At 31.0% G+C, this 24,870-nt stretch overlaps 1 protein-coding gene across 1 annotated transcript in view; it reads left to right on the top strand.

Moving 5' to 3' along the window:
- Nucleotides 1–2,209: 2,209 nt before the first annotated feature.
- Nucleotides 2,210–24,870, top strand: part of lrrc4ca (leucine rich repeat containing 4C, genome duplicate a) — a 33,793-nt gene continuing 11,132 nt past the window's right edge. The window contains exon 1 of the mRNA XM_073831820.1: nucleotides 2,210–2,286. The gene's annotated coding sequence lies outside the window, so the exon portion shown is untranslated. The remainder of the gene's footprint in view (nucleotides 2,287–24,870) is intronic.

Raw genomic sequence — 24,870 nt, 5'->3', positions numbered from 1 at the left:
GAATTTTGTGATATAATCTCACAATTGCGAGCTATAAAGTCAGAATTGTGAGAAATAAAGCCAGAATTGTGAGAAATAAAGTCAGAATTGCGTGATACAAACTCAATTGCGAGAAATAAAGTCAGAATTGCATTTTGTCCTAGAATTGTGTGATATAATTTCACAATTGCAAGCTATAAAGTCAGAATTGCGAGAAATAAAGCCAGAATTGCATTTTTTCCCAGAATTGTGTGATATAATTTCACAATTGCGAGCTATAAAGTCAGAATTGCGAGAAATAAAGCCAGAATTGCATTTTTTCCTAGAATTGTGTGATATAATTTCACAATTGCGAGTTATAAAGTCAGAATTGTGAGAAATAAAGCCAGAATTGTGAGACATAAAGTCAGAATTGCATGATACAAACTCAATTGCGAGCTATAAAGTCAGAATTGCGAGAAATAAAGTCAGAATTGCATTTTTTTCCCAGAATTGTGTGATATAATTTCACAATTGCGAGCTATACAGTCAGAATTGCGAGAAATAAAGCCAGAATTGCATTTTTTCTCAGAATTGTGTGATATAATCTCACAACTGTGAGAAATAAAGACAGAATTGCATGATATAAACTCATTTGCGAAAAATAAAGTCAGAATTACAGGATAGAAACTCGCAATTCTGACTTTTTTTTCAGAATTGTGTGATATAAACAAAACTGTGAGTTATAAAGTCAGAATTACGAGATATTGAGAGAAATAAAGTCAGAATTGCTTACTGTAAACTCAAGTGGTTTGTGAGATAACTCACAATTCTGTCTTTTTTTGACACTCTGACAAACTCAATTGCGAGAAATAAAGTCAGAATTGCATGATTTAAACTAAAAATTGCGAGTTATAAGGTCAGAATTACGAGATAAACTCAGTTGCGAGAAATAAAGTCAGAATTGCAAGATAAACTCACAATTGAGAGAAATAAAGTCAGAATTGCTTGCTGTAAACTCAAGTGGTTTGCTAGATAAAATAGCGAGATAAAAACTTTTTTTCTCGCAATTCTGACTTTTTTTCTCAGAATTGTGAGATGTAAACTTGCAATTTTGAGACAAAAGTCAGAATTGCAAGATATAAACTTGACAGTTTAAACTAGATAGATAGACTGATTGAGTGATTGATTGATTCCTCTTGAAACAAATGTGGAATTGGTAAAAAAAAAAAAAAAAAAAAAGAAAAGCCGCTTTAAAAAAAAAAAATTCTCAGTATTGTGTGATGTAAACTCACAATTGCGAGTTAATTGCACGATAAATTCACAGTTGCGAGAAATAAAGTCAGAATTGCATGATATAAACTCGACTGCCAGAAATAAAGTCAGAATTGCGTGATACAAACTCAATTGCGAGAAATAAATTCAGAATTGCAATTTTTCTCAGAATTATGTTATATCTCACGATTGCAAATAATAAAGTCAGAATTGCTTTTGTTTCTCAGAATTGTGTTACATAATCTCACAGTTGCGAGTAATAAAGTCAGAATTGCTTGCTATTAATTTAAGTGGTTGGTAATAGCGAGATAAAAACTCACAATTCAGACTTATTTTCTCGCAATTCTGATTTTTTTCTCAGAACTGTGAGATATAAACTTGCAATTCTGAAACTTGATAGTTTTAACTAGATAGATAGACTGATTGATTGATTGATTCCGCTTGAAACAAATGTGGATTTGGTAAAAAAAAAACAAAAAAAAACAGAATGATCCTTTTTGGGTGAACTGTCTCTTTTAATTACTATAGCAAAGCCGCTTTTAAATGGGGTTTCCCGCATTTTTGATGTTTTATAAATGAGAGTTAAGCATCGGGTCAGCATGTTCTGTTTCCCAAAATATCGCTTTTACCAAAACCACTTAGGCATTAAAAAGGTAAGGATCAAACAGAAATGCGTCTGCTTGTTTCACAGCGGTGGCGTCTGAGTCATCTTCTCTGCTCACCAAACTGTGAACATTTTCCAGCCGCTCATTATGAAAGAGTCCAAATGGGGATTTCTTACATTAACGTTTGTATTAAGCACATCCATTATTTGGAACCGCGTTAGTCAGTAGAAAACAGGTTGGCCTCTAGCTTAATACGTTTGCAAACAAAAGCTTCATCCTCCCGCGGTTCCCTTTTCAACATTTGGAGCAGGAGAAAAGCGACAGGATCCAAGTGGTTTGTAATTGTAACGTGGCGCTTCTTCTCTTTTGTGTGCGCAGGGCGAAGCCGGCTAGCGAAACCGAGCGTGAAGATGTCCAGAAACTGCTGGCACTGTGGAAGACTTGGCAGGTGAGTGTACAGGAACAGGTTGTGAGGAACACACTTTGGCTGATTGGAGATCAGGCACCGAGCCCCGTCTGAAGATGGGATCTTATGTGACATACACAAGCTGATGGAGGAACTGTCTCGTTGGAGAGGAAGATAGATGAGATCAAACAGGACTGAATTACAATTAGTCCATGCGTCTGGCGTTTATTCATTTCCCAGACAAACTTCAGGCTTCATTCTCAAGCTTATCATTATATATTATAGTTTAATCGTCTTAGACATTTGCTACAGCACATATTGATTGAAGATGAACTTTTTGTACTCGGCTCTGATTTTTGTTTTACCAGTCGTCTGCTAAAATCACCAGAAATAGACTAGTTATGACTGAAGTTTGCGAAGCTCCAGTGTAATTTCAGACTGTAATCAGCAGTGAAAATTGCTCGTATCATGTGGAATTGTTTTTGTGAAATATATATGCAGATTTTTTGATGCAATAGTTTGTAGGGCTTGCAGAGCAGAGCAAATCAACAACACATGAAAAAATAAAAAGTTTGGTGAGTAAAATATTTTTTAAAACACACTCAACCAAACAGTTGAGATCATTTTTAATGATATGCAATTCTGCATTCATTTTAGATATTTTCTTTAAAATGTAATATTATATTTTATTAAACATATGTTTTATATTTTTTAAAAAAGAAAATATTTTGATGACAATATACACTGTTGTTTAACAGTAACAGTTTGGAGTCAGACATATTTATTTTAAAGAAATTAATACTTGTATGCAGCAAGGGTGCAAAAAAAGATATTTTTTATTAATTGATGCTCTATTAAAACTTACTACTAATCAACGACAAAAAAAGTAAATACACAAATAAATTATATACAAAATTATTAAGCATTTATAGTAATAAAAACAGCTTTTTCTAATAGCTGCTAAAAATGATAAAATATAAAAAAATGTAAAAGATTTATTTATAGATTTATTTATATATATATATATATATTAATCTATGCCCACCCCTAATATATATATATATATATATTAGGGGTGGGCATAGATTAATTTTTTTAATCTAGATTAATCTAGATTAAATTTTGGAATTAATCTAGATTAATCTAGATTAAAATGGCTAATTTGAATTCTGATGAAGGCATTCAGAATATGTGTGCTACCCAAATAATGACTTAAAGTCTTTGAGAATGGATCATAAAGCTCATAAAGCTGTTCTATGATAATTTGTTGATGAAAATAAATTATGTTCAATTAGATGTACTTGTGTTTACTAACTAACTAACAATGAAATTATTTTTTCTCCCTATTAGATTGTGTGTTTTTTTAACGTCAACACCTACCCAGCCCATTACATGTTACACCGTACTTTTATTTTGACAGGTTGCCGTGAAGTTTCTGTGTCATACAGTATGATATGATGCTAGTTTTCTCAAATGAAACGGTAAAAGTGACACTCACAGCAGTTTGGGAGATTGAGTTTATCTGTTCATGTGAGATGAAAATGCCAAAAATTACCGGGAGCGTCACGTGTGTTTCAGTATGCGTGTAGTAAAAGCTCGTCTCCGCAATGCATACATACAGCTAGGCAAACGGAACATATCGGATTCATATTAAAACGGTCTTTTTGCATTTTAGTTTTCACATACACTAGTCCATATCGCGATTTGAATTAAGTGACTGACCAACATTTGATTTATGAATCCAAAAAACGACGAATTTACGTGGCATTTCGCTATAGTAGATTCGGTTTTTATGAATGGAGGACGACGCGATCCCGTCTGTGTTTTGGCGGAGGAGACTTAACGCGCGACCATATTAAACTATCAAGGTGAAAGTCATCATAGCTTGCGTAGTTTAGACCCAGCTCCAAGCCCAAATTTGAGAATAGATTAACGGCGATATTTTTTTTATCGCGCAATAAGAGTTTAACGTTAACGCAGCACGTTAACGCCGATAACGGCCCACCACTAATATATATATATATATATTTACATATAATACAATAAGATCTATCCTGAAAAACATATATTAAGATTTCCACACAAAATAAAATAAAACCTGTATATAAAATTTAAAATAACATGTATTAAGATTTCCAAAATAATAAAATTCTTCTAATGGCTGCTAAAAATTCAGCATAAATAAATATATTTTTTAAATATAATAAAATAATGTTAATAATAATAAACATATAATAATAATAATAATAATAAAAACATGTTTTAATATTTCCACACACAACATTAAATTCAATTTAATTCAATTCAATTCAATTCAATTCTGCTTTGCCACCATATGAATATAATAAGATCTATTCTTCAAACAATCTTGAAAAACATATATTAAGATATCCACACAACATAACATAAAATATAACTTTATTTGAATGTCTGCTATATATATATATATATATATATATATATATATATATATAATTTATTTATATTTAATATTTTATTTTATTTTATCTTTTTTTTTTCTTTTACCTGTAATACAATATGATCTATTCATCAAACAATCCAGAAAAGCATATTACGATTTCCACACAAAATAAAATAAAATAACGTTTGTTCTAATGGCTGCTAAAAATTCAGCATGAATAAATATTTGTTTAAATATAATACAATAAGATCTACTCATCAAAAAAAGAAAACATTAAGTATTAAGATTTTCACAATAAAAAATTAAATAAATTAATGAATAAATAAACTTATAAAATTTAATATAATACGATTTTTATATATACGATTTTATATATATATATATATATATATATATATATATATATATATATATATATATATATATATATAATTTATTTATTTATTTATTTATTTACATATAATATGATCTATTCATCAAACAACCCTGAAACGCATATATTATGATTATTATGATATATTATGAATTCAGCTTTGCCACCACATGAATAAATAAACTTTTTAATATAATACAAAAAAAGATATATTCATCAAAGAATCCTATAAAACAAGCGTTACGGTTTCCACACAATTAAATTAAATTAAATTAAATTAAATTAAATTAAATTAAATTAAATTAAATTAAATTAAATTAAATTAAATTAAATTAAATTAAATATAAAAGTAGATGTATAAGACTGTAAATTCAGCTTTTCCAGCACAGGAGTGAATTATATTTTTAAATATAATACAACAAAAAACAGTTGTTTAAAATTAGAATTAAATTTCACACTTTTACTGTTTTTGATTTTTTTTTTTTTTGTGCATCTGTGCATTTGTGTACATTTGTGCCACAACATAAGTCTTATTTCTCAGAAAACACTACATAATGGCAACATGTTTTTCTAAAACGTGCTTTAAACCTTAAAAAAGGAAAGAAAAAAAGATGTTTATTAGGGAGAAAGATAGCTTCATTTCAGTTAAAGTCGATAAAGAGTTATGAAAAATACATTTTAACTATTAATAAAGATCTCAACCAGAGGCTGAAATTAAAAATTAAAACTTTAGAGTCTGTAAAAATTGCAAGTAGAATGAACGGACTGAATAGAGAAAAGAGCATAAATCTCTAACCGTTTTGGCCATAGATGGACGTACAGTACCAGCATTATCAATCCAGATTGTTCTTCTGTATGATACCTCCATATTATTTCCATTCATATTCACTGTAACGGTCTGTAAGGTTTTTATTTGTGTGGATGGGGGAGCGGTTGGTGAGTTATGGGTCTGTCCTAAACGTACCCCGGCTGTGTCGTTCCCCTGAGAGGGGAGCCTGGGTCAGCTGATTAAAAAGATAATGAGTTGAAGTGATAGATTTATGTTTTTTTCTGCAATATGTGGCCTTTTGCTGTCTCCCGTAGGAGGCGGTAACTGTATAAATAACAGATGGTGACATTGGAAGGCAACTGCTCCCTCGCCTTAGTTGTCTCAGCCTTTTCTGTAGTTTTGTTAAATTAAACACCACAGCGATTAGGCTCACAACATCCAAAGCATCAAACACCACGCTGCCTCCTTCAGAAAGGCCGTCCTGACTCATGCACATCGACATTTGATCAGGACAAATGTTATTGAAGGAATGACTGTGCAAGTGGCAGAGTGTGCCAGGAGTTGTCATGCAAGTTGAACTGGTCCAATAAGTTATGAAGTGGTTTAAATACAACAAAAAGGAAAATTGGACCCTTTGTACTTTCTTAAAAGGACAGTACGCCAATTTTTTACATTTATTTTTTTGCAAATAATGTAATTTCTGAAGTCATTGTTTTCAGATACTAATACACTGAAAGCACTTTTATGTAAACTTTTATTTTGAAACAATTTTAAGTACTATTAAACTATTTAACAATTTTAATTGCTATTCAATTTCACAAATAATGGCAAGTATCTGTTCGTAAGATTCGTAAGTCACAAGTCTTTTTCTGTCTTTTTTGAAAAAAAAAAAAAAAAAGGTGTACAAAACATTTTGTACAAAAGGAAAGTAACACACTGAATTGAAAAACATAATTTATTCACAAGTCCTTTTTTGGTCTTTATATGTCTTTTTCTACAAATTGTACAGACACAAAAGAAAAGGCTAGTACACCAAAAATGTTTCATTTTTTTTTTTTCTTTTTTTTTTCAGATAATTTCTGAAGTCATTATTTTGGGATACTAATACACTGAAAACATTTTTATTTCACTCAGTAATTGCTATTGATTTTCACAAATAATTACAAAAAATAGCAAGTAGGGCAGGCTAACACATTTGAATCATAAGTTTTTTGTATCTTTTTTTAAAAGTTGCACACTCAAAAAAAATAAAAAATCCTTAACAATGAAATAAAAAATGGCTTGGACACCAGAAATGTTTCATATTCCATATTGCATTTATTTAGTTATTTTTTTGCCAATTAATTTAATTTCTAAAGTCATTGTTTTGGGATATTAATACACTGAAAAAAAATATATATATATATTTTGTGTACATTTTATTCTGAAACAATTTTCACTCAGTAATTGCTATTGAATTTCAAACTAATAATTGCAAGTAACAGATTCAATTAAAAAAAACTATCATTTATTTGTACGTCTTTTTTGAAAGTTGCACACTAAAAAAATAGTGTACAAAAAATGTAACTTGTAAATAATTACAAAAAAAGCAAGAAATAGCATATTGACTAGTACGCTAAAAAATTTTCATTTCATTTTTATAATTTAATTTCTGAAGTTTCTTTGGGATTGTTTTGGGATACACACACAACACACACAAAAAAGCATTTGTTTTCATTTTATTTTGAAACAATTTTCACTTAGTAATTGCTATAAAAAATGGCAAGTAGCACATTGATTTTTTTTTTAATTAATTCATTAATGATTAATTAAATTAAATTAAATTAATTTATTTGTAAGTCTTTTTTGGTCTTTTTTTTAAGTTGCACACACTCCAAAAAAAAAAAAAAAAAGGATAGTAATATTTTATTTATTAATTTATTTGTTTATTTAAAATAATTTCATTTAGGAAGTCATTGTTTTGTACGACAGCATTTTAGTAGCATGTAAAAACAAAAAAACAAACAAAAAAAAACAAAAAAACAGGATTATGAGATTAAAGTTGTAATATTACAAAAATAAAGTCGAAACTACGAGAATTAAGTCGAAATATTACGAGAATTATGTTGAAATATTCAGAGAATAAAGTTGAAATATGAGAATAAAATCTAAATATTACGAGAATAAAGTGAAAATACTAAGAATAAAGTCGAAATGCTACAAGAATAGTTGAAATTACGAGAATAAAGTTGAAATATTACGAGAATAAAGTCAAAATATTATGAGAATAAAGTCGAAATACTATGAGAATAAAGTCGAAATATTTTGAGAATAAAGTCAAAATATTATGAGAATAAATACAAAATATTATGAGAATAAATTCGAAATATTTTGAGAATAAAGACAAAATATTATGAGAATAAAGTCGAAATGATACGAGAATAAAGTTGATATATTTCGAGAATAAAGTCAAAATATTATGAGAATTAAGGCGAAATATTACGAGAATAAAGACTTTAAATTGTAGAAATTAAAGTTATATTTTGAGAGTATAGCCTATATTGTGCATACAATTTTCACTCAGTAATTGCTATTGAATTTCACAAAGAATTACAAAAAGGCAACTAACAATAAATAAAAAAAAAATAAAAAACTTTTTTGGAAGTTGCACACTGAAAAAAACATGGTGTGCAAAAAAATCATTCAGACATTTATACAAATTTTCACACAAAAAAAATGTACACAGGAACAGCAACATTGAAAGAAACATTTTTAGTTTTTTTTTTTTAACTTTAAATAACCTAAAATTTACACTGAAAAATGTGTAGAAACTGTTTTCCCTCAGAAATTGCTAGTAAATTTCACAAATAATTACAATTAAACTGCAAGTAACACACTGAATTAAACATGAAATTAAAAAAAAAAAAAAAAAAAAATGAAATAGTATTTTCTTGTCAAACATACTCCAATAATCTGCATTTAATTATAACTTCGAAAAACCTTCTCTAACTGTGTATTTTATTTCATTTTATTTTTTTTTTTCATTCACTGGTTGGAAAAACAACCAAATCTGCAAAAGATCTCCTCCTTCAGTGTTCAGCAAAAAAAAAAAAAAGAGAAAGTCATATGGGTTTTTGAAAAGCACAAAGAGCAACTGATAACAGAATGATCATTTTTGGGTCACTTTCTTATCATATTTTGTTGTCGTCAGGACACTATGTAGGGCAAAGTACAAAGCTGTCAGTAAATAAGACCTTTTTGTCTAGGGACCCAAAGGACGGCTGTCTGTTGAGGACACACAGATGTGCAGTTTTCAGGGGTGGCAGGTTGTGTAGAAGCGGCTTTATCATTGTGATCCAGGAGTCTGTTCAAAGACTGATCTGCTGAGAGGAGACTGATTTGAGATCAGAGAAGAAAGCAACCCTGGATGCTGGGTTTAACGCAGGGAGCACAGTGTGTGCCTGCACCTGCAGCTAAATTATCTGTTATTAATTCAACAAATGTAGTGTAACATGAGAATGTCTTGTCTCTGAAGCCCTGCAGGGATTTCGCCTGCTATCTGCATCTCCTGCTGCCGCTGGCTTTTCACTGCTACATTTACAGAGCTCTCGCTTTTGATGCAGTAGAAAAGACATACTTTAAGATCAGACGTCCAATCTTTAATCCCTTACTTAATTTTTAATTCTTTTCTCTGTTATTGTTGCCGCACATTGTACAAAGACACTATTATTCAGATACTTCTTTTCATTTTTTATTTCCTTTTTTCCCCTTTGTGAAAAGCGAGACTGTTGTAGCTGGTGATTTTTTTTTTATAAATTTGTGTAAAGAGAATTGTTTTGTGCTTTTGACTTTAAGGCATTTTCACATATATGTGATTTTGTAGCAATAGCCAAAACTACATTGTATGGGTCAAATTTTTTATTAAGATATTAAGTAAAGATCATGTTTCTTGAAGTTATTTGGAAAACTTTCTACCGTAAATATATCAAAACTTAATTTTTGATTAGTAATATGCCCCTTCTGACTGGTTTTGTGGTCCAGGGTTACATATATTATATTATATTATGTTATATTATATTATATTATATTATATTATATTATATTATATTATATTATATTATATTATATTATATTCTTTAAAGTAAAAACAAACTCTTAAGAATAATATAACTATGTTGATTGCATAATATATTGCAAAATGTTTTTTGTAGTATTTATTATTATTATTATTTATTTATTTTAATGTATTATTGTGAAATGTATTATTATTATTATTATTATATAATCTAATATTGTTATTGTATATTTAATATTTTATATATTTTATACTAATAGAAAATTAAAATATATAAAATTAATACAAATGTTGAACACTTTTGCATATATAACACAATATAATTAAATACTATAGTGTTTTAATGATAATATTAAGAAATTATTATTATTATTATTAAATATGTGTGTTTTAATATTGTCTCTTAATATATATTTAATATTTAATATATTTAATACTAATAGAAAATAGGAATGTAGAAAACTGTGTATTCAACACTTTAGCATATATTACAAAATATAAAATATTTCAATACTATAATATTTTATTAATAATAATAATGTTATGTATTATTATTATTATAGATTTATTATGTGTGTCTGTTTTTATTATTACTATTTTTTGTGTATTTTAATATTGTCTCTTATTATTTAATCCTTAATATGTTGAATACTATTATAATACTATATATTTAATAATAGTACATGTTGTTGTTTATTATTTATATATTTATTATGTGTGTGTATTTTAATATGTCTCTCATTATTTAATATTTAATATATACTAATAGAGAGCAGAAATATAGAAAACAATATATTCAGCACTTTAGCATATATATATATATATATATATATATATATATATAATATTTCAATACTATATTCTAATAATAACAAGAAGAATGTTGTTGTCTCTTATAATAAATGTAATATATCATATATTTAATACTAATAGAAAATAGAAAACTATATATTAAACAATTTAGCAAATCTTACAAAATATTACAATACTATAATATACTACAGTATTGTAGTAATAATAATAATAATTATTATTATTATATTAGTGTTGTTTATTATTATAGATGTATTATGTGTGTATTTTAATATTGTTTCTTATTATATAGTTATATATTATACATTTAATACTAATATAAAATAGAAATACAGAAAACTATATATTGAACACTAGCATATATTACAAAATATTTTCATACTATATTATTATTATTATTATGCGTATGTATTTTAATATAGTCTCATCATATATTTAATATATTATGTATTTAATGTTTAATACTAATATTAACTAGAAAAAAAAGAATAAAGTCATTATTGTGACATTATTTTGTTTATCGTGTATAAAAAAAAAATCACCTTTTGTAGTATTTCTGTTACTTATTTATGAATGTATGTATGTATTTACTTACTTATTTTTTATTGTATGCAAACTTTAATTATTTTAATTAGTGACTAGTGAGAAAATTGAAACAATATTGGTTGTGTGAACATTTAGTGAGCTGTGCACCTTTTCCCTGCCACGTTTTTCAGTGGTGTGAACACATGGCCTTATTTTGCCTTATTTTGAGACATGCAAACTCTGGACTGTGCAGGCTATATGTAACCAACACATGTAATCATTTGTTTTGAATTATAAAACAAAAGTCAGTTTAGACGGCCTTAGAAGGTCTTTGTACAACATGAATTGTTGTGATTTGCTCACAAACATGAATGTATTGGAAACAAGCGGTCTGCGTGGGGACTGACTGAAGAGACTTAGAATTGCCACTTGACTTTATGATCCTGAAAAAGGTATCCGTCCTTCCACACCCACTTGACAACCTTGGAGAGCGACAAAGAACAAAGACAAACGACGCTAACGACAATACACTCGCAGAAACCCTCCAGGCAGGCGATTATTACATTGAAAGCCACAAAACAGTTTGTCGAGATGACGTAAAACTCTTAGGGTGATGCGGTTTGGTTGTAGGCGACGACGAGAACCAATAGCTTTTGGGTTTTCATGAATTCCCTTAAGTACCGTCCAGGCAACTTTCTTCCTGATGAGCTCTGACGCTCTACAGCTGTGCCTCGCGATGCGCCACCAGACGCGGCCCGTACCTCTGAGCCATGTGTTGGCGGTCGGCAGGCGTCCTTGGTGCCGAACAGACGCAGCTGTGAAAGAAAAATCGGTCGCGAATGCACAGATGCCTTCACAGATGAGGTGAAACTTCATCATACATCAATACTTCCTCAATAAGACAATCTTCCTTCCAGATAACTAGGGCTGCTTTGACTACTCAATTTACCAAAAATCCTTAATTGCATTTTGCCTGTGTCGAGTAACCAAAATACCTTTTTTTTGTAGTAATACAAATAGACCTTAGTGAACAATAGCTTTTAAAATGGCTTAAAATACATATGTAAAAGCAATTAGGCAATAATAATTAGTTCAAATAAAGTATCAAAAGCAAGTAATCATATGGTTTTATTGTACAAAACTGGTAAAATACAAAATGTATTTTGAACAAAAGAGGTAATGTACATTACACATTATAACAAATGCCTGCAGAAGGCGCCAACGGCCTGACAATTGTTTTTTACACTTTACCGCGCCATCTCCTGTGGTTGCATAAGTAACATCGTGAAACTTAAGCATATCTAATACAGTTGAAATCAAAAGTATACATACACCTTGCAGAATCTGCAAAATGTTAATTGTTTTACCAAAATAAAACAGGTCATGCAAAATGCTTGTTATTATTTATTTAGTACTGACCTGAATAAGATATTTAACATTAAAGATGTTTACATATAGTCCACAAGAGAAAACAATAGTTGAATTTATAAAAATTACCCTTTCCAAAAGTTTACACTTGATTCTTAATACTGTGTTTTTACCTGAATGATCCATGATCCATTTTTTTTTTCTTTTTTTTTAGAACCCGCGGTTCAGGTCCTAAAAAAGCTTTGGTTTTTCAGCATTTTTGTCTATTTGAACCATTTCCAATGACTTTTTGATTTTGAGATCCACACTGAGGACAACTGAGGGACTCGTATGCAACTAAAACAGAAGGTTCAAATGCTCACTGATGCTTCAGAAGAAAATACTATGCATTAAGAGTAGGGGGGTGAAAACTTTTGAATGGAATGAATTTATTTTTTGACTTTATTTTGCCTAAATATCTTTTTTTTTCATTTAGCACTGCTCTTCAGAAGCTACAGAAGATACTTAGATACTTTGTTTTCCAGGAGACAAAATAAGTTACATTTACCCTGATCTTTCAATTCTAATCTTTGTTTGTGCGTTACAACGCAGCAGTGCATTAGATTAGATTAGAACAGCAATTACAGTAAGCTGTTTAAAACGTGAATTCTCCTGTTCAATTTTAAGCATCAAGATGGTATAATCACACATCTTGTGGAGCGCTTTCGGAGTATGTGTTTATCTGGGAATGCAATGTGCGCCATTTCATTAGATTTGTAAGGTAAATCATTTACAAACTTACGCAAACACAGGAGAATACATCAGTATCTTTCTCAATTTGCTAACTGCTCATCGCAATTCAAAAAGCTTAAACCCTCACTCTGAGTTGTTTAATGTCCACATATTCAATAAATGACAGTGGATGTAGCATTTTTGATGTAAAGAAATGGCCAAATATTAAAGATTAGGTGGATGTTTGATTAGTTCTACTGTTTATCGTACATTATGTATTTAAACAGTTTTGACAATAAAACCATATGATTACTTGCTTTTGATACTTTATTTGAACTAATTTTGATTGAATTAATTATAATTATCTGATCACTTGATTAATCCTCAGAATAATCGACTGGTTACTCGATTACTCAAATAATCGTTAGTGACAGCCCTACAGACAAAATATCGTGATTTCTCGCAAAGCAGTGTCCGAATGCACATATGATGCTCTGTAGATATTGATCGTAGGAGCGATCTTCTCAGCGGTGTCCGTTTCCGACCCGATCGATGCGGCATCTGTGTGTCAGACACAATTCGGCCTAATTACACTAATACATCAAAGCAGGTGGCAGCGATGCGGGAGATAACGTCACGTCTGTATGTACGCGTGAGCAGATTATCTGCGGTAACGATTTCTTGTCATGTTTGCTGTGTTTTTGATGGGGGATATGTGGATCCCAATGTGTAATTGTTTTAGATATAGAGAGAAAGGGATGTCAGTGGGGGATACTGTATCCCATGATGCATTGTGCTCATCTTGACTTGGTCTACTGTTTTTTTTTTAGTTGGGACTACTGGAAGTGATGGAAAATCTGGTTGGTATAGTCAAGTTGAAATCGAAATTGACCATTTTTGGACATGCTGTTACATTATACAAACATGTTTTACAAGTTCTTGAGCTTTTTTTATGTAGGGCCCTGTGAAATCCATTTAATTTTTTTCCACAAATTCCATTGTTACTGTTTTAATTTTTCTTGATTCATCTTTTTTTCCATTTTAATTTTTCTGGACTTTTTAATGGTTAAACTGAATTTTAATAGTCAAAAAGCACGTATAATTAGCAATTAACATCATGAGACTTGAGCATATCTAAAACAGTTGAAGTCAAAAGTTTACATACACCTTGCAGAATCTGCAAAATGTTAATTATTTTACCAAAATAAGCAGGATCATGCAAAATGCTATTTTTTTTTATTTGGTACTGACCTGAATAAGATATTTCACATAAAAGATGTTTGCACATAGTCCACAAGAGAAAACAGTTGAATTTATAGTTGAATTGACCCTGTTCAAAAGTTTACATACACTTGATTATACTGTGTTGTTACTTGAATGAACCACAGATGTGCTTTTTTTTGGGCTTAGTGATAGTTGTTTGTGAGTCCTTTGTTTGTCCTGAACAGTTAAACTGAATGCTGTTCTTAAGAAAAGTCCTTCAGGACCCATTTTTTCACACTGCTGAAAACTGAAGGACTGAGGTAACTATTACAGAAGGTTCAAACGCTCACTGATGCTTCAGAAGGAGAAACGAAGCATTAAGAGCTGGGTGTGAAAACTTTTGAACAGAATGAGGATGTGTAAGTTTTTCTTATTTTGCCTGAATATCATATATTTTCCATTTAGTACTGCCCTTCAGAAGCTACAGAAGATACTATTTGTCCCCAGAAGACAAAATAATCTTCAAATCCAAAAGTTTTCACCCCCAGCTCATAATGCATCATGTTTCCTTCTGAAGCATCAGTGAGCATTTGAACCTTCTGTAATAGTTGCATATGAGTCCCTCAGTTGTCCTCAGTGTGAAAAGATGGATTTCAAAATCACACAGTCATTGTTGGAAAGGGTTGAAATACCAAAAAATGCTGAAAAACCAAAGAATTAGTGAGACCTGAAGGATTTTTCTGAAGAACAGCAGGCAGTTTAACTGTTCAGGACAAACAAAGGACTCATGAACAACTATCATTAAAACACACACACACACACACACACACACACACAGCTGTGGATCATTCAGGTAACAACACAGTATTAAAAATCAAGTGTATGTAAACTTTTGAACAGGGTCGTTTTTATAAATTCAACTATTTGTTTTTGACTATTTGTAAGTCTCTTTTATGTGAAATATCTTATTCAGGTCAGTACTAAATACGTCAACTGTAAAGCATCCCTTCATGGCTTATGGTTTATTTGAATTAAACCACCATACTCAATTGAATCAAAATGTGAAATAGCCGTATTTTGTCATATGTAGCTCCACTAACCAGGCCTCTGTTTGGATATATAAGTATGTGTAAGCTTGCAGTTTCAGGACCACTGGTCCACAGCGCAGTCTGAAGAGGCGAGTCAGAATTTGCACGGCTCATTTGTCTGGAGAATGTGTTGCCTCGGGCCAGGCCTCGCACCCCCACCTACACCCCTCTCCATCCTCCGAGCGGCCCGTGGAAATAATTTAGACTGGATTGTTTGGCGAATGTGGTGCCCTCCGGATGCATTGGTCAGCCACTAATGGTTAACTGCACACATCTACTCCCAGCCTGCTGTTCACATGTAGGTCAAAGGGTCAGGATTGATTCACACCGTAGCACGTAAGCATGTGACCTATTGCAGAATACAGCACTGTGATAATGGTGTAGTCGAATGGTAACGACTGTAGGGTTTCAGAGAGTTAGTGCTGTTTATTCTTTTTTTTTTGTTTGTTTGTTTTGTTGATATATAGATAGATAATTTGTTTAAATAATAAAGTAATATAAATAAACTGTAAACTAAAAAAATCACTGTGATATTTAAATGATAAATATAAATATCATATCAATAAATTAAAATAACTAAAACAATATATTTAAAAAATAAATCTTTATTTTATTTTAATTTTCTAAGTATTGCAGACTTTTGGCAATTTAGAGATCCCGACTGGACGCTTTTTAAGATTCATAAAAAGAGGACTTATTGCCATCCTAAGTATAATTTAATTTAATTTAACTTAATCTTAAAACAATATTATTGTACTTCAGTTTGAAAAGTTTTTTCCAGAATAACAAAAGGTTTTTTTTAATGAATTATTTTGTAATATTTATTATTTTATTTATTTATTTAAATAGAAATAAATTATAAATAAAAATATTTATTTAATAAATTAAAAAATGTTTTAAAATAATTATTTTAGGTTAATTTTCTAAGTATTGCAGACTTCCTAATTTTATCTATTTATTTTATTATTATTTTTTTTTTTATAATTTACACAATAATTTAGCCAAAAAGACAAATCCCAGACATTTTAGGCAATTTAGAAATCCCGACCGGACCCTTTTTAAGGCCATAATGGTCACCATAAGTAAAATGAATAATTTATAGTATATAGTATTTATAGTATATATAGTTTGTATTTTTAATAAATATGATTATTTAAAATATTTACTAATACTGTTTATTTATTTAAATGTAAAAACAATGATAAAAATAAATATTTATTTAATAACTTATAATAATTAACACAATATAGATTTAAAATAATTATTTTAGGTTAATTTACTAAGTATTGCAGACTTTCTAAAATCTTTTTATTTTAACTTATAATTTAATATTTTATTTTATTTTATTTATTTTCATATTTCTCACCCCATTGGCAAAGTTTTGTTTGCCTTGCTTCAAGCATAAACCTCATTCAATTCTAAAAATCTTTAATATAATTAATGCAGTAATTTAACGACTTGCTCAAAATGCAAAAGAAAAATGAAAGTCATAATGATTTATAGAATTAATCACTAATGTATATTTCACTGTCAAATTTTCAAACAAGATTAATGTATTTTATCTTGCAAAATGTTATCAAATTTTAAGCCATTTTTGTTTTCAGAGAATATATCTTGAGTTTATTTGCATTTTATAGTATGTTTTAAATTATCACCACATTTTCAAAGTTTTGTTTGATTTCTTTAAGGCTAGAACCTCATTCGCCTATTAAACATCTTATCCAGTATATTTTAAAAGTACAATCTTTGAACCCAAATCGTAATACCATCAGCATTTTCCCATCTCAAGTAAATGTATCTTGTTTTAAGCATATTTAAATATGTTTTTACTAAGAAACAAGACCATAATTAGATGCAACCGCCAAAGCCGCAATTATTCAGATGGCTAGTTAACTGCTCCCATAAACGGGTCCACTGGAGTTACTTTAGATTTAGTCCCAGAGCAATGTCTCCCCACAGACCTGCCCTTTGTATAATCACGATAATTCCTCCAAATGGATGAACGTCTGTGCAAATCAAGCCCTCCACCAGCCAATTTACATGAATGAACTTTTAGGGAGCATTTTACATAAGAACAGCTTACTTCATACAATCCCACTGCGTGTGCCGCTTCTCTTTCGCACTGTTTTCTACTTTATTGCTCCGACAAGCACAGAAATTCATCCCCCAAATACCCCTCAGCCATTTCAGCTTCGCAAAACGCTGACAGTAACGTCTTTTTAAAAATCCCCTAAGCGCTAACAGCAAAAGCTATGCGGCATTTGTGCCGTATTTGTTTATATAATGTATTTCAATCACAAGTCATTGATTTACTCCACTAGATAACACACAGTTGAAATCGAAATTGACCATTTTTGGACATTGCTGTTACATTATACAAACATTTTTTTATTTTTCTGGACTCCTTTTTAATAGTTTTAATAGTTAAACTATAATTAGCATTAGTTATATTAACATAATGAAACCGAAGCATATCTAATACAGTTGAAGTCAAAAGTTTTCATACACCTTGCAAAATCTTCAAAACGTTTATTATTTTACCAAATAATCAAAATAAGAGGGGTCATACAAAAATTCATGTTATTTTTCATTTACTACTGACCTGAATAAGATATTTAACACAGAAGACGTTTACATATAGTCCACAAGAGAAAATAATAGGTGGATTTATAAAAAATGACCCCGTTCAAAAGTTTACGTCCCCTATTCTTGTTGTTACCTGAATGATCCACAGCTGTGTTTTTTGTTTAGTGATAGTTGTTCATGAGTCCCTTGTTTTTCCTGAACAGTTCAACTGCCTGCTCTTCTTCAGAAAAATCCTTCGGGTCTCACAAACTCTTTGGTTTTTCAGCATTTTTGTGAATTTGAACCCTTTTCAACAATGACTCTAATATGATTTTGAGATCTGCAACTATTACAGAAAGTTCAAACGCTCACTGATGCTTCAGAAGGAAACACGATGCATTAAGAGCTGGGGGTGAAAACCTTTGAACAGAATGAAGATGTGTAAGTTTTTCTTATTTTGCCTAAATATCTTTTTTATTTATTTATTTAGTTTTGCCCTTCAGAAGCTACAGAAGATACTTACATGTTTCCCAGAAGACAAAATAAGTTAAATTCACCCTGATCTTCAAATCCAAAAGTTTTCACCCCAACTCATAATGCATCGTATTTCTTTGAACCTTCTGTAATAGTTGCATATGAGTCTCTCAGTTGTCCTCAGTGTGAAAAGATGGATCTCAAAATCATACAGTCATTGTAGGAAAGGGTTCAAATACACAAAAATGCTTGAAAACCAAAGAATCTGTGGGACCTGAAGAATTTTTCTGAAGAATAGCAGGCAGTTATTCAAGGGACTCATGAACAACTATCACTAAACAAACAAACAAACAAAAAAGGTAACAACACAGTATTAAGAATCAAGTGTATGTAAACTTTTGAACAGCATCCTTTTTATAAATTCAACTATTATTTACTTTTGTGGACTATATGTAGATGTCTTTTATGTGAAATACCTTATTCAGGTCAGTACTAAATATGTCAATTTTAAAGCATCTCTTCATGACTTATGGTTTATTTGGACTGCATAACCATGCACAATTGAAGCAAAATGTGAAATAGCCGTAACCAGGCCTCTGTTTGGATATATAAGTATGTGTGAGCTTGCATTTTCAGAGAATAAGCGTCTTTTAAAAAATCCCCCAAGCGCTAACAGCAAAGGCCATGCGGCATTTGTGCCGTATCTGTTTATTTAATGTATTTCAATCACCAGTCATTGGATCACTTCACTAGATAACATACATTTCGCTAAAATGAGGGGCGAAAAATCCACTAGGGCTTTTGAATATGAATAGAAATGGATAAATTGCCACAGGACACTGAGCTTTGTCTGTTTGTTGGATTGGCAGAGAGAAGATTGGTTCTCTTATTGACATTTTAATCAACTCTAGTGAAGAGATGCTTTCAAGGGCTTCTTATTGTGAAGACATTAACAATGCAAAACTGGTTCGGTGTCAGGAATAGGACAGGAAAATCCAAGACTGTCTCAATTAAACGGTGTGTTTTCTATTCATAGATCTGACACGTGTCTTTTTTTTTTTCGCATTAAATTATCTATTAGATTCGTGCCGAGTCACTGTTTCATGTTGAGACGTATTTTGAGACTAATTAAAACTGAAGGCTTCGCTGTTGATTGAGATGATTTTCTTCACAATTTGTCTCCATCATGCGTGTGTAGCGAAGGCACCTCCTTGCAAGGGTTGGCATGGCAACCAAGGACAGGAAGTAAATCAGTGCCAACTGAAAAAGTGGTCACCAAGGAAACTTAGAGCAGAAAACTTTGCGCGGCACACATTGAAAACGAGTGGGAGTGGATATATCTGGTGGCCGGGAAGGGGGCGTGCCTCATCGTAAAAAAGGGGCGTGTCCAGGGAAGTAATGTATTTGCGGAGATGGGGCTCATTTGCATAAACAGTGCGGTTTGTGAAAAGACTTCTGGAATACAGAAGATGCCAGATGGCCACTTGTTACTTTGGAAGAGCCTGTTCTGTTGCAGAATTACGATGCTTCAGTTTTAACTCGTGCGGAATGAAAAATGGGAACTTAATTCAATTAGCAGGATTTGGAGCTGGAGTCACTGAAGCAAAAGTTGTCAGGCGGGTTGTGTTGATTTAGTAAGACTGTGTGTCTTCAAGGTCAGTGGGAATAGATGCTGACTGATTTGTTTGCATGTTCTGTGGGATGAAATGGTCATCACATAACAGGATTTACTCAAATGTGACGTGATCCTGGGTCAGCGTCCTTTGTTGGTCATAGCTTCAAAACCAAGCACTAAATTTAACCCTAAAAAACCATGGTAAGAAGTTTGTTCCTGGAGCAACAAAGCTGTTGGTCTAAGCGAATGTCCTACTTGAGCGTGTATTTGTGTCTTTGATAATTAAGTTCTATATGCATTAATGGGTCAGTCTAAATGTGTCGCACCATTTACAGATCATTTGTTTTAAACTATAAATTCTGTCATCATTTACATAACCTAATGTTGCTTACAACTTACTAATTTTTCATTTGGAACATAAACGTTCGTCCAAAAATGAAATGCAGAAATTGTAATATAATGAAAATAAGATTATTTTTAATATATTAAATTGTATTAGTATATAAATATTTAATTAATTACATTGTTATTATTATTAGTTATGTTGCAAGGAACAAAAATGCTGAATTGTAATTAAAAAAAAAATAGTATGTCATTAGTATGATCACTGGCTGTTAAGGTCTTAAAAAAATAAAATTTTAGTGATATTATTATTATTATTATTATTATTATTAAAATTATTAGTATGCCATTAGTATGATCACTGGCCGTTAACTGGACGTTTTTTTTTTCTTTTTGTGATATTAATAATATAATAATAATAACTGGCTGTAAAGCTGGCTGTAAATCGTCTTATTATTATTAATATGAATAAAATTATTAGTATGTCATTAGTATGACCACTGGCTGTTAAGCGCTTTAAAAAAAATTGATATTATTATTGATATCATTATTATTTTATTATTATTATTTATTATTTTATTTGTATTATTAAGAATAACTGGCTGTTAAGCACTTATTATATATTATTATTATTATTATTATTATTTCTATTCCCATTAACAAAAATTCTGAATTGTAATAAAATGATCATAAATTAATATGGTTTATTTGCGCTGTTAAGCTGTTTTTTTTTTCTTTTTTTTTTTATATATATACAATTTTATTATTATTATTTCTATTCCCAGGAACAAAAATGCTGAATAACTGGCTGTTAGGCACTTTTTTAAAAATACTATTATTATTGTTAGTTCTAGTTCCAGGAACAAAAATGCTGAATTGTAATCAAATGAACATAGATTAATTTAATTATTTTTGATAAATTAAAAGTTATTAGTATGTCGTTAGTATGATCACTGACTTTTTTTAAATACAATTTTAGTGCTATTATTATTATTACTATTATTAGTTATGTTCCCACGAACAAAAATGCTGAATTGTATTCAAATTAAAATAAATTATATTCATTTATTCACTTTAATTAACCTAATTATTTTGATCATTTAAAAATTATTAGAATGCCAGTAGTATGGTTACTGGTTGTTAAGAACTTTTTTATTAAATATAATTTCATTATTATTATTATTATTATTATATTTTTAAAACAAATGTATACATAATAGTTTAGGATTAGATTTTTTTTTTTTTTTTTTTTACAATTTTGTGTCTATTTTGTTTGTTTGTTTGTTTGTTTGTTTGTTTGTTTATCAGTTTGTTTGTACGTTCTCTGCTATCCAGAAACCTGGAGTAAAAGTAATCTTTCTTTCAAATTTTTTTTTTTTTAAATTCATTTATCATCTGTACTTAAACTTGGCTCATACTGAATGAATATACATTCATAAGCTCTAGAAGAATCCATTTGGTTTCATGTGCTGCACTTTATCCAGCTGCGGCACTGGCTATGCTCTGCTTGGGAATGATGTTGAAGAGAGAGAGAATTCGCCTTAATGGCATCTCCACCATTTTATTGCACCCTGTTCTCCCCTTAATTTCCATGCTGTAAAAAATGCAGCTGACCTGCTTGTATCCCGTGTCTCATTAGGCCGTCTGTCCCTTCAATGAGCTCCAGTATTTATATCACCCTTATCTTTCAGCCTTCATGTATTTCCATGTTGTCATTGTGTACATCCAGACACCTCTTTTCATTTCCTCTCTCGCAGACTCATCAGGCGAGTTTTTCTGACAGCGCTCGCCTCGTCTTTCTCTGTGGGGGCCTTTCCACCACTCTCCCTGCCAGTGCGTCTCCACCTGCCACCGCCGCGGGGGTCTGGACTTGCGCGGTGCTAACAGATAGTCTGCTTTTGTTTTTGCCGTTGCCAAAACCCATTTCCTCACCGTAACCTCCAGTTGCGATCGTCTGACGGAGCCCACATACTTTGTTCCGTATCATTCCCCAGTACGAGCGTACAGTGATGGATGCAGTTATTTTCCCCCTTTTTTCTGCCTTTTCTCCTGCTTCTTGAAAGAGCTGCAGTTCCGCAATGCCCTATAAATGAAACACTGTTGCTTTTTACTGATTTGGCGTGACTCATCCTTTTCATCCCTGTTTTTTTTAGTGGAACCAAGATCCTCCTCGCTGCAGAACTCACAGGATTATTGAGAGTCCTCAGGAGAAGCTCTTTTTACTTGGTAGACGGCCTTTTTGGGAGCTTTGTTTTTAAGAAGTGATATGATCTACCTTGTACCAATGATTATTGTTTACATTACATGTTTAAAAATGATGCAAATGACTCTTTATGGGTGAGTCACTGCATCATAACTAATTATTTCGAAACACTGATCCATTCAGAAATTGAATCATTCTCAGACAATTAATGGAATGAAGCAATTGACTCTTTATGAGTGAGCCACTGAAACATTCACTCAAACTATTCGTTCAAAATTTTTGGAATAAACAAGGGACCATCTTTAAATGACTGAGAATGATTCAATCACTCACTCATAGTGTAAAACACTGATTCATTCAGGAATGATGCAAATGCCTCTTTATGGGTGAGTCATTGCATCCTAACTCAACTATTTATGTCAAGACACTGATCCATTCAGAAATTAAACAAGTGACTCTTTATTAGCGAGTCTCTGAATCATTCTCCGCCAGTTCTTTCAAAACATTGATGGAATGAAGCAAATAACTCTTTATGGGTGAGTCATTGAATCATAACTCAACTAATTACTTCAAAACACTGATCGATTCAGATATTAAACATGTGACCATCATTATGAGTGAATCTTTCAATCATTCTTAGCCAGTTTGTTCAAAACATTGATGGAATGAAGCAAATTACTCTTTATGGGTGAGTCATGGCATCATAACTCAACTAATTACTTCAAAACACTGATCCATTCAGAAATTAAACAAGTGACCATCATTATGAGTGAATCTTTCAATCATTCTTAGCCAGTTTGTTCAAAACATTGATGGAATGAAGCAAATTACTCTTTATGGGTAAGTCATGGCATCATAACTCAACTAATTACTTCAAAACACTGATCGATTCAGAAATTAAACAAATGACCATCATTATGAGTGAATCTTTCAATCATTCTTAGCCAGTTTGTTCAAAACATTGATGGAATGAAGCAAATTACTCTTTATGGGTGAGTCATGGCATCATAACTCAACTAATTACTTCAAAACACTGATCCATTCAGAAATTAAACAAGTGACCATCTTTAAGAGTGAATATTTGAATCATTCTTAGCCAGTTTGTTCAAAACATTGCTGGAATGAAGCAAAGTACTCTTTATGAATAAACGGGGGACCATCTTTATGAGTGAGTTATTGTATCATTCTCAGTGTTTTACTTCAAAACATTGATTCACTGAGGAATTAAGCACTATGAGTGAGTCACTGAAGCATTTACTCATCCAATTTATTTAAAAACACTGATTCATTTGAGAATGATGTAAATGACTCTTTATGGTTGAGTCATTGAATCATAACTCAACTAATTATTTCAAGACACTAATCCAAGACACTAATTCAGAAATTAAACAAGTGACCATCTTTATGAGTGAGTCTTTGAATCATTCTCGGCCAGTTTGTTCACAACATTGATGGAATGAAGCAAATGACTCTTTATAAATGAGTTACCGAAACATTTACTCATACTATTATTTTAAAAACACTGATTCATTTAGGTAAAAATGAGGAAATTAGTTATTGAATCATTCTCAATCATTTAATTCAAAACATTGATTTACTCTGGAAAAAGTCACTGAGCATTCACTCATCAAATTTGTTCAAAACATTGATTCATTAAGGAATGAAGCACTATGAGTGAGTCACTGAAGCATTTACTCATTCGATTCATTTTAAAACACGGATTCTTTCAAGAATGATGCAAATACATTTATTGAGTCCTGGGGTCCGTTCTTCGTACTTCGCTAACTAAGTTAGCTAGATTTGATTGTTGACGATTTTGCGTGATCTTGGATCGCTCGGTTCTTCGAAGCTCATCCGGGACTTGCTGTCATAGCAACAGGTGTGCAAGCTTAAACCTGCTCTGGAGCAGGTTTATTTCATGTAAACAGGATTTAGGCTGCGCTCCTGGCGGGTTATGATTGGTTGAAATGGCGAGGTCACATCTGATTGGTTAAAGAGCACGACTGACGTGGACTGACTCACGTGGGGAAAAAAAAGTATCTTGCAAGAAAGTATATATATATATATATATATATATATATATATATATATATATATATAT

The sequence above is a fragment of the Garra rufa genome, chromosome 25 (assembly GCF_049309525.1).
Source record: "Garra rufa chromosome 25, GarRuf1.0, whole genome shotgun sequence".
NCBI lineage: Eukaryota > Metazoa > Chordata > Actinopteri > Cypriniformes > Cyprinidae > Garra > Garra rufa.
The sequence above is the reverse complement of the archived record's forward strand: the minus strand, read 5'-3'. Positions and strand labels throughout refer to the sequence as shown.